Consider the following 16,370-nt stretch of genomic DNA (forward strand, 5'->3'; position numbering starts at 1 on the left):
GGATTGGCATGGATGTTAGCTCAGGGCTGATCTTCCTCAAAAAAAAAAAAAAAAGAATACATATATACAATTCCATTTTTATAAAATTCAAAAGCAGGCGAAACTAAACTGCATTTTTTAGGGATGCATACCTGAGTGGTAAAACTATTAGGCACAGTAAGGAAGTGATGCTCCTAAAAGGAAGGATAACATCACCTCTGGGTGAAGGGCGTGGGTGGGAAGGGGAAACACATTGGGTGCTTCTAAGGTGCCAGCAATACTCTATTTCTTCTCCAATGGTAATTACACAAGTGTTTATAACTATGCACATTTGTGTTTTATGCACTTTTATTTAACAAAAATTGTTTTAAGAATGTATGTAATGGTGATATGTAGGAGAATGGTTGTAGGTTTACACATGATAAAAATGCCCTCCCCTTTCACATTTACTGTTTTGGTAAAATCAGTCTTGAATTTTTTGGGTTTTAAATTAGGAGAGGTCTTGAGGAATTCATTCATTTGCCTTACTTACTTTCCCTTGATAGACTACATCATGTTCACCACCCAAAGAATAATTACCATCCCTCACCATACACATGTGCCCAGTCACCCCTTTCACCCTCGTCCCTCCCCCTTCCCCTCTGGTAACCACCAATCTAATCTCTGTATCTATGTGTTTGTTTGTTGTTTTTGTTTTTTTCTTCTATTTATGAATGAGATTATTTGATCTCTCTCTTACTTATTTCGCTTAGCATAATACCCTCAAGGTCTGTCCATGTTGTCACAAATGGCAAGATTTCATCTTTTTTTAGAACTAAGCAGTATTCCATTGTGTATACATACCACATCTTCTTTATCTATTCATCCCTTGATGGGCACTGAGGTTGTTTCCAAGTCTTGACTATTGTGAATAACGCTACAATGAACATAGGGGTGCATGTATCTTTACACATTCCTGTTTTCATGTTCTCTGGATAAATATCCAGCAGTGGAATAGCAGGATTGCATGGTAGTTCTATTCTTAATTTTTTGAGGAATCTCCATACTGTTTTCCATAGTGGCTACACCGGTTTGCATTCCCACCAACAGTGTATGAGAGTTCCCTTCTCTCCACATCCTCTCCAACACCTGTTATTTCTTGTCTTGTTAATTATAGCCATTTTGAAGGGCATGAGGTGATATCGCATTGTAGTTTTGATTTGCATTTCCCTAATAATTAGTGATGTTGAATATCATTTCATGTGCCTGTTGGCCATCTGTATATCTTCTTTGGAAAAATGTCTCTTCAGATCTTTTGCCCCTTTTTTAATGGGGCTGTTTGTTTATTTGTTGTTGAGATGCATGGGTTCTTTATATATTTTAGATATTAACCCCTTATCAGATATATGGTTTGCAAATATCTTCTCCCAATTGTTAGGTTGTCTTTTCATTTTGTTGATAGTTTCCTTCACTATGCAGAAGCTTTTTAATTTGATGTAGTCCCATTTGTTTATTTTTTCTTTTGTTTCTCTTGCCTGGTCAGACATGGTGTTTGAAAATGAGCTGCTAAGACTGATGTCAAAGAGCGTACTGCCTATGTTTTCTTCCAGAAATTTCATGGTTTCAGGTTTTACATTGAAGTCTTTAATCCATTTTGAGTTAATTTTTGTGTATGGTGTAAGATAATGGTCTATTTTCATTTTTTTGCATGTGGCTGTCCAGTTTTCCCCCAACACCACTATTGAAGAGGCTTTCCTTTCTCCATTGTATGTTTTTGGCTCCCTTGAAAATTAGCTATCCATAGATGTGTGGGTTTATTTCTCGGCTCTTTTTTTTTTTTTTTTTTTAATGCTATCTTTTTTTTTTAACAATTTAATTTATTTATTTATTTTCCCCCGCCCCCAAAGCCCCAGTAGATAGTTGCATGTCATAGCTTCACATCCTTCTAGTTGCTGTATGTGGGACGCGGCCTCAGCATGGACAGAGAAGCGGTGCGTCACTGCGCGCCCGGGATCCGAACCCGGGCTGCCAGCAGCGGAGCGCAAGCACTTAACTGCTAAGCCACGGGGCCGGCCCTGGGCTCTTGATTCTATTCCTTTGATCTGTGTGTCTGTTTTTGTGCCAATACCATGCTGTTTTGATTACTATAGCTTTGTAGTATATTTTGAACTCAGGGAGTATGATACCTTCAGCTTTGTTCTTTTTTCTCAGGATTCCTTTGGCTATTTGGGGTCTTTTGTTCCATATAAATTTTAGGATTCTGTGAAAAATGTTGTTGGAACTTTGATAGGGATTGCATTGAATCTATAGATTACTTTAGGAAGTATGGACATTTTAACTGTGTTAATTCTTCCAATCCAAGAGCTTAGAATATCTTTCCATTTCTTTGAGTCTTCTTCAATTTCTTTCAACAATGTTTTATAGTTTTCAGGGTACAGGTCTTTCACCTCTTTGGTTAAATTTATTCCTAGGTCTTTTATTCTTTTTGTTGCAATTGTAAGTGGGATTGTATTCTTAATTTCTCTTTCTGTTGCTTCATTGTTAGTGTATAAAAACACAACTGACTTTTGTATATTGATTTTGTATCCTGCAACTTTACTGTATTCATTTATTATTTCTAAAAGTTTTTTGGTGAATTCTTTAGGGTTTTCTGTATATAAAATCATGTCATCTGCAAATAGTGACAGTTTAACTTTTTCCTTTGCAATTTGGATCCTTTTATTTCTTTTTCTTGCCTGATTGCTTTGGCTAGGACTGCCAATACTATGTTAAATAAGAGTGGCAAAAGTGGGCATCCTTCTCTGGTTCCTGTTCTTAAAGGGATAGCTTTCAGTTTTTCTCCATTGAGAATGATATCAGCTGTGGGTTTGTCATATACGGTCTTCATTATGTTGAGGTAGTTTCCTTCTGTAACCATTTTATTCAGAGTTTTTATCATAAATGGATGGTGTATCTTGTCAAATGTTTTCTCTGCACCTATTGAGATGGTCATGTGATTTTTATTCTTCATTTTGTTAATGTGTTGTATCACATTGATTGATTAGCAGATATTGAACCATCCCTTCATCCCTGGAATAAATCTGACTTGATCATGGTGTATGATCTTTTTAATGTATTGTTGTATTCGATCTGCTAGTATTCTGTGGAGGATTTTTGCATCCACGTTCATCAGTGATATTGGCCTGTAATTTTCTTTTTTTGTGTTTTCCTTGTCTGGTTTTGGTATCAGGGTAATGTTGGCCTTGTAGAATGAGTTAGGATGCTTCCTTTCCTCTTCACTATTTTGGAAAAGTTTGAGAAGGATAGGTATTAAGTCTTCTTTGAATGTTTGGTAGAATTCACCAGGAAAGCTGTCTGGTCCTGGATTTTTATTTTTTGGGAGGTTTTTTTTTTTTTCAAATTTTTTGTATTGATGTCTTAATAGTTTATAACATTGTGAAATTTTGGTTGTACATTATTGTTTGTCAGTCACCATATAAATGCCTCCCTTCATCCCTTGTGCCCACCCTCTACCCCTCTTACCCCTGGTAACCACCATACAGTTCTCTCTGTCTGTGTGTTGGTTTATATTCCACATATGAGTGAAATCATGTGCTGTTTGTCTTTTTCTCTCTGGCTTATTTCACTTAATATAATACCCTCCAGGTCCATCCAGGTTGTTGCAAATGGGACAATTTTGTCTTTTCTTATGGCTGAGTAGTATTCCATTGTGTGTGTATGTATATATATATATATATATATATGTGTGTGTGTGTATATATATATACACACACACCACATCTTCTTGATCCAATCATCAGTCGAGGGCCACTTGGGTTGCTTCCACTTCTTGGCTATAGTGAATAATGCTGCAATGAACATAGGAGTGCATAAGCCTCTTTGGATTGTTGATTTCAGGTTCGTTGGATAGATTCCCAGTAGTGGGATAGCTGGCTCATAGGGTATTTCTATTTTTAATTTTTTGAGGAATCTCCATACTGTTTTCCATAGAGGCCGCACCAGTTTGCATTCCCACAAGCAGTGAATGAGGGTTCCCGTTTCTCCACAACCTCTCCAACTTTTGTTATTTTTTGTCTTGGTGATTGTAGCCATTCTATTGGGTGTAAAGTGATATCTTAGTGTAGTTTTGATTTGCATTTCCCTGATTATTAGTGATGTTGAACATCTTTTCATGTGCCTATTGGCCATCTGTATATCTTCTTTGGAGAAGTGTCTGTTCATTTCCTCTGCCCATTTTTTAGTCGGGTTGTTTGTTTTTTTGTTGTTCAGTTGTGTGAGTTCTTTATATATTATGGAGATTAACCCCTTGTTAGATATATGATTTGCAAGTATTTTCTCCCAGCTGGTGCATTGTCTATTCATTTTGATCCTGGTTTCATTTATTTTGTAGAAGCTCTTTAATCTGATGAAGTCCCACTTGTTTATTTTTTCTTTAGTTTTCTTTGTCTGAGTAGACATGGTATCCGAAAAGACTCCTTTATGACCAATGTCAAATAGTGTTTTGCCTATATTTTCTTCTAGGAGTTTTAGTTTCCGGTCTCACCTTCAGGTCTTTGATCCATTTTGAGTTAATTTTTGTGAATGGTGAAAGCAGATGGTCTACTTTCATTCTTTTGCATCTGGCTGTCTAGTTTTCCCAGCACTATTTATTGAAGAGACTTTTCTTTCTCCATTGTATGTTCTTAGCTCCTTTGTTGAAGATCAGTTGTCTGTAGACGTGTGGTTTTATTTCTGGGTTTTCAATTCTGTTCCATTGATCTGTGTGTCTGTTTTTGTACCAGTACCACGCTGTTTTGATTACTATTGCTTTGTGGTATGTTTTGAAGTCAGAGGTTGTGATGCCTCTAGCTTTGCTTTTTTTCCTCAGGATTGCTTTAGCTATTCAGGGTCTTTTGTTGCTCCATATGAATTTTAGTATTCTTTTTTCTATTTCCGTGAAGAATGTCATTGAGATTCTGAATGGGATTGCATTGAATCTGTAGATTGCTTTAGGTATTATAGACATTTTAACTATGTTTATTCTTCCAATCCATGTGCATGGGATATCTTTCCATTTCTTTATGTCATCATCGATTTCTTTCAATAATGTCTTGTAGTTTTCACTGTATAGGTCTTTCATCTCCTTGGTTAGATTTATTCCTTGATATTTTATTCTTTTTGTTGTGATTGTAAATGGAATTATCTTTTTGAGTTCCCCATCTGTTAGTTCATTATTAGTGTATAGAAATGCAACTGATTTTTATAAGTTGATTTTGTACCCTGCAACTTGGCTGTAGTTGTTGATTATTTCTAACAGTTTTCCAAAGGATTCTTTAGAGTTTTATATATATAAAATCATTTCATCTGCAAATAGTGAGAGTTTCACTTCTTTGTTGCCTATTTGGATTCCTTTTATTCCTTTTTCTTGCCTAATTGCTCTGGCCAAAACCTCCAGTACTATGTTGAATAAGAGTGGAAAGAGTGGGCACCCTTGTCTTGTTCCTGTTCTCAGATGAATGGCTTTCAGACGTTCTCTGTTGAGTATGATGTTGGCTGTAAGTTTGTTATATATGGCCTTTATTATGTTGAGGTACTTTCCTTCTATACCCATTTTGTTGTGGGTTTTTATCATAAATGGATGTTGGATCTTCTCAAATGACTTCTCTGCATCTATTGAGATGATCATGTGGTTTTTATTCCTCATTTTGTTAATGTGGTGTACCACGTTGATTGATTTGCGGATGTTGAACCATCCCTGCATCTTTTGTGAGGTTTTTGATTACTGTTTCAATCTCTTTACCAGTGATTGGTCTATTCAAATTCTCTATTTCTTCTTGATTCAGTTTTGGAAGGTTGTATGGTTCTAAGAATTTATCCATTTCTTCTAGATTATCCAATTTGTTGGATTTGTTGTATAGCCTTTCACACTATTCTCTTATAATCTTTTGTATTTCTGAGGTGTCTGTTGTAATTTCTCCTCTCTCTCTTTTTTTTTTTTTTGTGAGGAAGATCGGCCCTGAGCTAACAGCTGCCAGTCCTCCTCTTTTTTTGCTGAGGAAGATTGGCCCTTGGCTAACATCCATGCCCATCTTCCTCTACTTTATATGGGACGCTGCCAGAGCATGGCTTGACAAGCAGTGTGTCGGTGTGTGCCCGGGATCTGAACCTGCGAACCCTGGGCCGCCACAGCAGAGCACGCGCACTTAACCGGTTGTACCACCAGGCCGGCCCCATAATTTCTCCTCTTTTGATTCTGATTTTATTTATTGGAGCCTTCTGTCTTTTTTTCTTCATGAGTCTAGCTAAAGATTTGTCAATTTTGTTTATCTTTTCAAAGTACCAGCTCTTAGTTTCATTGATTTTTTTCTATTTTCTTTTAGTCTCTATTTCACTTATTTCTATTCTGATTTTTATTATTCCCTCCTTCTACTGATTTTGCGCTTTGTTTTTCTTTTTCTAGTTCCTTTAGGTGCACTGTTAGATTGTTCACTTGAGATTTTTCTTATTTGTTGTGGTAGGCCCGTATTGCTATAAACTTCCCTCCTTGCTGTTATCCCATAAATTTTGGCATGTTGTATTTTCATTTTCATTTGTCTCCAGGTATTTTTTGATTTCCCCTTTGATTTCTTTGTTGACCCAATAGTTGTTCAGTAGCATTTTGTTTAATCGCCACATATTTGTGGCTTTCCCAGTTTTCTTCCTGTAGTTGATTTCTAGTTTCATACGGTTATAGTCAGAAAAGATGCTTGGTATTATTTCAATCTTCTTAAATTTATTGAGACTTGTTTTGTGACCTAGTATGTGATCCATCCTGGAGAACGTTCCATGTGCATTTGAAAAGAATGTGTATTCTGTGGTTTTTGGATGGAATGTCCTTATATATCTACTAAGTCCATCTGGTCTAATGTGTTACGTAAGGCCAATGCTCCCTTATTGATCTTCTGTTTAGATGATCTATCCATTGGTGTAAGTGGAGTGTTAAAGTCACCTGCTATTATTGTGTTACTGTCTATTTCTCCTTTTATGTCTGTTATTAATTGCTTTATATATTTAGGTGCTTCTATGTTGGGTGCATAGACATTTACAAGTGTTATATTCTCTTCTTGGATTGTTCTCTTTATCATTATGTAGTGCCACTATGTAGTTACAGTTTTTGTTTTAAAGTCTATTTTGTCTGAGATAAGTATTGCTAACCCAGCTTTCTTTTCATTGCCATTTGCATGGAGTATCTTTTTCCATCCTTTCAATTTCAGTCTGTTAGTGTCTTTAGGTCTGAAGCATATCTCTTGAATGCAGCATATATATGGGTCTCATTTTTTTAATCCAACCAGCCACCCTATGTCTTTTGATTGGAGTATTTAGTCCATTGTCATTTAGCTATGGATAAGTATGTACTTATCAGTAGCTATTGATAAGTATGTACTTATTGCCATTTTGTTACTTTTTTTCTGAGTGTTTTAGTAGTTCTTCTCTGTTTCTTTCTTCTCTTGCTCTCTTCCCTTGTGGTTTGATGGCTTTCTTTAGTATTATGCTTAGCTTCCTTTCTCTTAATTTTTTGTGTATTTACTATAGGTTTCTGGTTTGTGATTACCATGAGGTTCATAAATAATAGCCTACTTAAATAGTAATCTATATTAAGTTGGTGGTCTTTTAAGTTTGACCTCTTGCTAAAAGCTCTACTCTTTTACTCCTCTCCTCCCACATTTTATGTTTTTCTTTCCTTTTTTTTTTTTTTTTTTTTTGAGGTAGATTGTCCCTGAGCTAACATCTATGCCAGTCTTCCTCTATTTTCCATGTGGGATGCCACCACAGCAGGGCTTGAGAGGTGTGTAGGTCCGTGCCCGGGATCTGAACTCCTGAACCCCGGGCTGCTGAAGCATAGTGCATGAACTTAACCACTATGCCACCAGGCTGGCCCCTACATTTTGTTTTTAATACCATATTTAACCTCTTTTTTATGTGTGTATCCATTAACCTCTTATCTTGGAAATAGATAATTTTAGTACTTTTGTCTTTTGACTTTCATATTAGCTTCATAGGTGGTTGATCTGCTACCTTTACTATATATTTGCCTTTACCAGTGAGTTTATTATTATTTTTTTGATAATTTTCTTATTCATATTTGTGGTCTTTTCTTTTCCACTTAAATAAGTCCCTTTCGTATTTCCTGTAAGGCTGGTTTATTGGTGATAAACTCTTTTAGTTTTTGCCTCTCTGGGAAACTCTTTAACTCTCCTTCCATTCTGAATGATAACCTTGCCAGGCAGAGTATTCTTGGCTGTAGGTTTTTTCCTTTCAGCACTTTAAATATATCATGCCACTCCTTTCTAGCCTGTAATGTTTCTGCTGAGAAGTCAGCTGATAGCCTTATGGGGTTTTCTTTGTATGTAACTTATTGTCTTTCTCTTGCAGCTTTTAGGATTCTCTCTTTGTCTTTAGTTCTTGACATTTTAATTATAATATGTCTTGGGGTCTTGGGCCCCTTTGGGTTCATTTTGTTTGGTGCTCTCTGTGCTTCCTGAACCTGGATGTCTCTTTCCTTCCTTAGGTTAGGAAAGTTTTCAGTTATTATTTCTTCAAATAGATTCTCTGTCCGTTTGTCTCTCTCTTCTCCTTCTGGGACACCTATGACATGGATGTTAGTGTGCTTGACATTGTTTCAGAGGTCCCTTAGACTGTCCTCATTCTTTTTAATTCTTTTTCCTTTTTTCTGTTGAGCCTTGGTGATTTCCTCTAGTCTTTTGTCCAGCTCACTGATCCATTCTTCTTTATCATTTACTCATAAATTCATTTCCATTGTTGTATTCTTCAGTTCTGATTGGTTCTTTTTTACATTTTCCAATTCTTTGTTGACATTCTCACTGAGTTCATCTATTCTTCTCCCAAGATCAGTGAGCATCCTTATGACTATTAATTTGTACTCTTTATCAGGCAGATTGTTTATCTCTGTTTTGTTTAGTTCTTTTTCTGAGGATTTGTCCTGTTCTGTTATTTGGAACATATTCTTTTGTCTCCTCATTTTTCCTATTTCTCTGTGCTTATATCTATGTTTTAGGTAGATCAGCTACATCTTCCAATCTTGGAGAAGTGGCCTTATGTAAGAGATGCCTTATGAGGCCCAGCAATGTGCTTCCTTCTCCTCACCAGTTCCAAATGTTCCAGGAGTGTCCCCTGTGTGGCCTACATGTGTCCTTCTGTTGTGGTGGGTTGCTCTTACTGCAGGTGCACAGGAAGGCTAGGCTGTCCCCCTGGCCAACTGGTTGTAAGGCTCAGTTCTGTGCAGCTGCTATGGTCCCTTCAGTCACTTTATTGGGCAGGGGGAGCCCTAGCACAATTGGTTGCAAGGTCTAATAGCACATTCCTGCTGCAGTTTTTCTATTAAGTGAGTAGGCCCCCAGCGTGGCTGGCTGCTAGTCTCAGGGCTCACAATTGCTGTAGGCCTCTGGCCTGCAAGGCTGCTGTCAGCTCTCTAGTAGTGTAGCTGGGTGAGACCAGCCCCAGGTATGGCAGCACACAATTGTTTCAGGATTTGGAAGGTGGGGCAGATCCCCTATACGGGTGTTTGAGAAGCACAATTCTGCTGTAGCTGACAAGCCCCACTGCCCACAGGCCCACACACCCTATCCACACAGTCCTGCCCTGTATGCACATCTTTCCCCACTGAAGTGGACCCACTTGCCCTGCTGCAGAGGTCCCACTCACCCTGCCTATGCAGGTCCACAAGTTGCCTGAGGGCTTGCTGGTGGGTGGGGCCCATCCCTGGGGAGGGCTATCTGCTCTGGCTGAGCTGGATTAAATTGGTGCTCTAGTGGGTGGGGCAGACCCCTGCACTAACAGGCCAGGGGAAGAACTCCAATGGCGTGTGCCAGCGTCTGTGTCAGCACACCTGTAGTAAGTCACAATAATGGCTGCCACCAATGTCTCAGTCCCTGGGGAGGTGGTACTAGCTGCCTCCTGCCTCCCTGAGATGTGCCCAGAGCCTATCAAGTGAGTCTCTTTTCATGAAAGGACTGTGAACCTTTCTTTCTGTTGATTTTGTGTTGCTTTCTGAAATGGGGGAATTTGTGTGTGGGACTTCTAAGAGCAGGCTTTTCTTTCTCTTATGTTCAATAGCTTTTCTGGGGATATTCCCCATTATATCTAATAGCTAGCAAAGCCAGATATTGACACTCATCTCAGTTGTGCTGAGTTCAAAAGCTGCTTGCTGTGGCAAAGCTCTCCTGCTCAGATCCCCCACTCTTCCAGGGAACGCTTCGTACCTTAACATTGCTCCTGGCCATGAAGCACCACGGCTAGAATGTGGCTTTTTTCTTCTCCAGAAAGGAATATCTGCCTCTTCCACCTCAGTTAGCACTGTCCCTTGTTGTGGGGGTTCTCTTTATCCAGTTTCCGGTTCTCTCTCAGGGGTAATTGTTCCAAGGGTAGTTGTAAATTTGTTGTGTCCCTGGGAGGAGGTGAGTTCAGAGTCCGCCTACACCGCCATCTTCACAGCAAAGCCGCTAAATTTCAATAGTGAAGATGTGCTGTGTATCTCTTGATGTCCTGTGATATTTTGGAGGGCTACAAACCATTGTACTATCTATGATTTTTTCACCCCCTATCCCCCACTTTCCATAACCAGTTTTCCTCCCTTTGGGGCAGAATCAGCCCTGTCAAGAACACATCCCTAGACCTCCACTGCAGGACGTGTTACCATCTGTTCTGCATCAGTTACTTGTGACTATGTTGTCTCTCCAAGCAGATTCTGAGTTCTGGAAGCCAGAGTCTGCCCCCAGAGTGGGTAAATATTACCTTGCACATAGCAGGCACTCAGTAAATATGTGAGCTGAACCGAAAGAACATTTTGTTTAAAATAAAATGCAAGAATGTGAATTAGTTTGAATACCACTGAGCTGGTTTCAAATGAGTGGCTTATCTGCAACTGCTTAGTCACTTGTGAAATAAAAATACTCTTATAAAAAAGCTTTCATTTATGGTTCCCAAATCCATTAGACTAGAGGAAACAGAACTGTTAGGTTAATTTATATTTTCTGATTACTTTTGCATCATCTTATACATTAATTAGTTGCCATGGTTTAATGTTTGCAACTCAGAAATAAATGAGTAAATTCTTGCTTTTAAAATAGGAAATAAAAATTTCTTTTTAAAAGCAAAATTATAAAATCTAATTTTAGCTTGCACCTTTGTAGCTATGTGCTTACTCACAGAATTCCTTTGCCTTCTGACCCTGACTTGATTCTCAGGTATTAGTATGCATGTGTTAAAGACAAAAAAACAGCAGTGCCACAATTTAGCTCCCCGCAACCACCCCCTCCCTGCAAAAAATGTTAAAAATTTAAGTTAGATGAGGAAGAGTGAAAACTCGACGTATATATAATAGAAATTGAACATTTTAAAAAATGTGGCCTTATCAAAATGCTGCTCATTGCGAGATTACTATAAGCTTAACTCACAAGGGAATTACATGATACCGTTTGCACAGAATGTAAATTAGGAGAGGAAGAGAACCACATCAAAATGGACAAAACCTGAAACCCTGGCCTCTCCCTTGATTGCATATAAATATGCAACTCCTGTTCTGGCTGCCACTTGAGGATTTAGAGGACATCACTGTGCCCCAGTGTCTCGAATAACTACACAGATTTCTAGTGCTCCTGGGCTGTGGTGACCACAAGGCTGTGGGGCCTTTTCTGCTAGGGCTGCAGAGCATGGAAGAGGAGAGGGGGCTCTCAACATCACAGTGAGAGGACAGTTTTCTCTTTCATTATTCGTATCTTGTCCTTAAGAACCAGACGTTTTTATATTCTCAGTACAGTATAACTTGATTCACTTATCCAAAGCCCCTGCCTTTAAATTCTGTCTTCCGAGATATAAATGAGGGGGTATACCTTTCTTCTGTCCTGTGTTCTAAATGCTTCCCCCTGCTCTCTCTCTCTCAGTGCAAGGTTATAATTCAGTGTTTCTGAAAGTGCATCAGAATCACCTTGGGATTCTTGTCAAAAGGCACATTCCTGCCCCCTCTTCAGATTATTATTCAACTAGAACTGGGGAGCGGCGGTGACCCTGCTGTTTTGAGGTAGCCAGAGGGAACTTGGGGTCCTCCTTCCATTTTATTCTGGTGTAGGGTCAGCAATATCAGCTGCGAGCTCAGCGAATTTGATCCTCTACCAGATTTGCCCTGAAGAGTGTAGTGTCAATTTTCACCTTGATTTTTTGAAAAGAAAAGGATTGGGCCCATTTGTATAATCATATAGTGCTAATGATTAAGAAGGGATTCTGGCAAGTCTTCAGGGCTGGCAACAATAGCCCTGGAACAGTGTTGTGATATCAGATTACTTCATCTTGCTGTTTCCATGGTAGTGCAGCTTTAAACCTGGGTGGTGTGACATCGTCTAGGATAATGAAGCAGCAACCTCAACCTAGGGACACATTGGGAAAATATCTTTATGCAATCTGATAACAGGATATATTTGAGTAATGGAGGAAATGAGGAGAAAATACCTTGTGTTAGACCATTCGAGTATGGCTTACGTGATAAGAAAAGTATGAAAAAGTTGAAATTGCTCAACACACTATTGTTGTATATGAGACAAAAATGTTCAAGGAAGAAAGTTTTCACTGGCAGTGGTTCTATGTTTTCAGACATGTAGGCCCCAAAAGAAAGATCATGACAGACATGGGTTTTTCTGGGTGTGAGCATTCGTGTAGGCATGGATCTTCACAGCGTCATTGTTCATTTCTGCTCCTTTTCTTGGCTTGTAATCCTCAGTGCTGATTTTGTATGTAGTGAACTACAGTATTTACATTTTCTGAAATATTCTGATTTAGGACAGGCTGAGCTATCATGCTTGCACAATTGGTTTCAACTCCTTCAGTATTTTGGTTCTGCTAAATGTTAGGTCGCATATAACAGCTCTAATTTATTAGTCTACCATGCACAGGCCCTGCATAGGTACTTTGCTTAATCATCACGACAATCCAGTAGAGTTGATATTATTGTACAGCTTTCCAGATGAGGAAACTGAGACTTAAAGAGGTTAGGTGTGGGGCCGGCCCTGTGGCTTAGCAGTTAAGTGTGCTCCGCTACTGGTGGCCCGGGTTCAGATCCGGGGCACTGACGCACCACTTCTGCCGCCATGCTGAGGCCGCGTCCCACATACAGCAACTAGAAGGATGTGCAACTATGACATACAACTATCTACTGGGGCTTTGGGGGAAAAAAAAAGGAGGAGGATTGGCAATAGATGTTAGCTCAGAGCCGGTCTTCCTCAGCCAAAAGAGGAGGATTAGCATGGATGTTAGCTCAGGGCTGATCTTCCTCCCAAAAAAAAAAAAAAGAGGTTAGGTGACTTCCCAAAGTCACGTAGCCAGTAAACAGTGAAGCTGTAATTATAACGAGATCTGTTTATCTCCAAAGCCTGGGCTCTTAACCATTCTTCTAGCTTCAGAGATTAAAAACTTTCAGGCTCTCTCCTCCACCTGGACCAAGATGAACTGTATGTAACATTTTTCTTTATATTTAAAGATGACGTGGCTGACAGTGAGTACTATCTTTGTGCCCCAAAGCAGCTAAGACCAGCATGTGACTGTCACAGGACAGTATATTTGGACAAGGGGAAAAGGTAGAGGATAGACAGTCTTTACCAATAACCTTTGTTACTAGATGATAACAATGAGCCATTACCTTCATCCTATATCGTCTACCTTGCAGGCACTTGGAAGGATCCAAGTTACAAAATGTAAAGGAACAAAATAAACACTGATATTGCCCGATGTTCCTGGCAGATGAAAGAACAGTAGACATTCTGTGCTCTAGTGTGCCTTGTTGCATCAGGATAACTACTGTTAAAATACATTTTTCTACTGTCTTCTATCCAGGGTCAATAGCAGATTCCTAAATGGAGGTCTGCTAAATGGTGATGATGCCTTTTATTCTCATTACTACTGAAGATTCCACCTCATTTTGACAGTCTCTACTCCTTCTTCTTCTTCCTACTCCTATAGACTACACTACCTCACTTAGCCCTTGATTAGTTACTGTAGGACATTATACAATGCACAGACTTGACCTGCCCCAACCTGAAGGCAAGCCCCTGGATATGTACCAAATGTGAGCTTAACCAGCCACAGGCTTTTTCAGGGCAGACACCATATACATCTTCCACATCTTTTTATTAATTGATTGATTTTTTTGCTTTCTAAAACTGTTTCTTAAAAAAATCATGGAATAAACACATATTTCTTGTAAAAAGTCAAATCCTAGAAAAATGTGTAAAGACAAAGTAGAAATCCCCACTGTCCCTTCCCCTACCTATAATCCCAAGAACTAACCACTCACTAGAATTTGTTATGTAGCCTTTCAGATTTTGCTAGATATATTCAAAATGTCTAAACTTTAAAAATTGTGATTGTACTATAATACTGTCCTGAAACTTGTTTTTTTTTTGGTGAGGAAGTTTTGCTCCGAGCTAACGTCTGTTGTCAATCTTCCTCTTTTTGCTTGAGGAAGATTAGCCCTGAGCTAACACCTGTGCCAATCTTCCTCTATTTTGTATTGGGCTGCCCACCACAGCATGGCTTGATGAGTGGTGCAGGTCTGTGCCTGAGATCCAAACCTGCAAACCTGGGCCGCTAAAGTGGAGCGTGTGGACTTAACCACTACACCACAGGGCCAGCCCCTGAAACTTTTTTTTTAAAACTCAACAATTATCAACAGAAAGTATTCCATGACGATACATATATGGATCTACTCATTCTTTTTTATCAGCTTCATACTATTCTATTGTATAGATAGTCCATAATTTATTTAACCAGTTTTCTATTGATAGACTTTTATATTGTGTCCAATTTTTCACTGTTACAAACAGTAGTTTAATGGACAGCCCAGCAACTAGCCCCTTTGCTATTTGATTTACACTGAAGATGAGCCTTCACGGGGAGGCAGAGCAGAAGCTCTACTCCATGACTCCAAGTGCCTTGGTGGACAGTGGGGTAGAGGAGAGGCTGGAATGGTGGTGGGGTGGTGCTGCTTCAAAACCATATACAGCCACTCCTCACTCCAGTGGGCCTCCTCAGCACAGGGGACAGCCTGTGACCTTATGCAGGACAAGGTGGTCAAGTCAAGTGGTGGCTCCAGGCTCCTCCCGCCTTCACAGTATACCTGAGACCTCTTCTCTCTCACCTTTGGTCTCTGTCCTCATTCCCAAACCAACCGGAAGCAGAGCCACTGAAGCAGCTCCAGCCCATGTTCCGGCTCAGCATCCAGCCCAGCAGGCTCGCTGTCTAGTCTAGTGCCTGGTCAGTCACCCACAGCCCTTCAGCAAACATTCAGACTCCCGAGCGCAGAAGCCCCGAGGGGACAGGAGGGAGGAATGATAAATATATTTTTCATTGGGGAAAAAGGAACATGAAAGGTTCAGAACTCAGAGTACTTTTAGGAAGTGCTAACTGTTATGAGCCAAATGACACCCTAAGTTATACAGCTAGGAGAACCACCAGAAAGAGATGAGAAGGCCAAATACACAAGTTATTCTGAGGGAGGCGGGGAGTGGGCTAGACCACTGGCTTGGGGATGGATGGTGAGGGGTAGAAAGGCCAGCAAGAGGAGCTGCTTTCTCTTTCACTACCTCCTGCAAAGTGCCTCAAATGCTAATGAGCTCCAGGAGCTTGTGAAAATGCAGATTTGTGGGTCCCACCCTCAAAGTTCCTGACTGTCCCGCTGGGGTGGGCCTCTAGCACGCGTAGGTTCCTCAGCTCCCCAGGTTGATTCATATTGCTTGGTCTGAAGACCAAATCTTGAGAATTACTGCTGTACAGTGATCTGACAGGTATGTCACAGATTATAAAAAAGTTGGGTAATAATGCTTCAGGGAGTTGTCACTCACTCTTTGAGAACAGGTACCAAAAGATCTTTGAGTAGAAAAGCAGATTAATTGCGTTGCTTACTTCTACCCCTCTTTTTAAAGCTTGAGTGTCGTCACTCTGTATCCATCTTCATCCCTCTACCCACCTGAAGAAGGTGTGGTTTTTAAAGGTTTTTAAAGTGTGTAGGGACCTTGGGATACTGGACAGGGGTAAGTTGCTAAGCTGGAAAAACCAGAGAAGGCGAGGAGGGTGGATGAGACTGAGGAAGGAGGAGTTGCCTCCCTTAGTACACCTGACTATTACTCAGCATGTTAAGCCATGGTTGGCTCTGCTAAAAGGGAAGGCCCAGGTGGTACTGTGCTGTCCTCTGCAGGTGGTCAGTGGCCCAGGCAGGACAGCCTTGGCGGTCAGTCATTTTCTGGACACCAAAGAGGTCAGAGGGAGCAAAGCACTTTATACAGAAGACTTAATTCATATCTCTCAAAAAAAAAGTAAACTCAATTTTTCCTTCCCAGAAAGAGAGACAGACAAAGTTACTAAAAGGAGAAAATGAAAAGTTGGTATTTGAA

The 16,370-nt window shown here is 39.8% G+C and overlaps 1 protein-coding gene across 1 annotated transcript in view; it reads right to left on the reverse strand.

The window, feature by feature from the left end:
* RFTN2 (raftlin family member 2) overlaps window positions 1-16,370 on the reverse strand; it is a 69,147-nt gene that overhangs the window by 17,651 nt on the left and 35,126 nt on the right. The window lies entirely within an intron of this gene.

Source organism: Ceratotherium simum, chromosome 9 (genome assembly GCF_057802395.1).
Source record: "Ceratotherium simum simum isolate JZ-2026a chromosome 9, ASM5780239v1, whole genome shotgun sequence".
NCBI classification, from domain to species: Eukaryota; Metazoa; Chordata; class Mammalia; order Perissodactyla; family Rhinocerotidae; genus Ceratotherium; species Ceratotherium simum.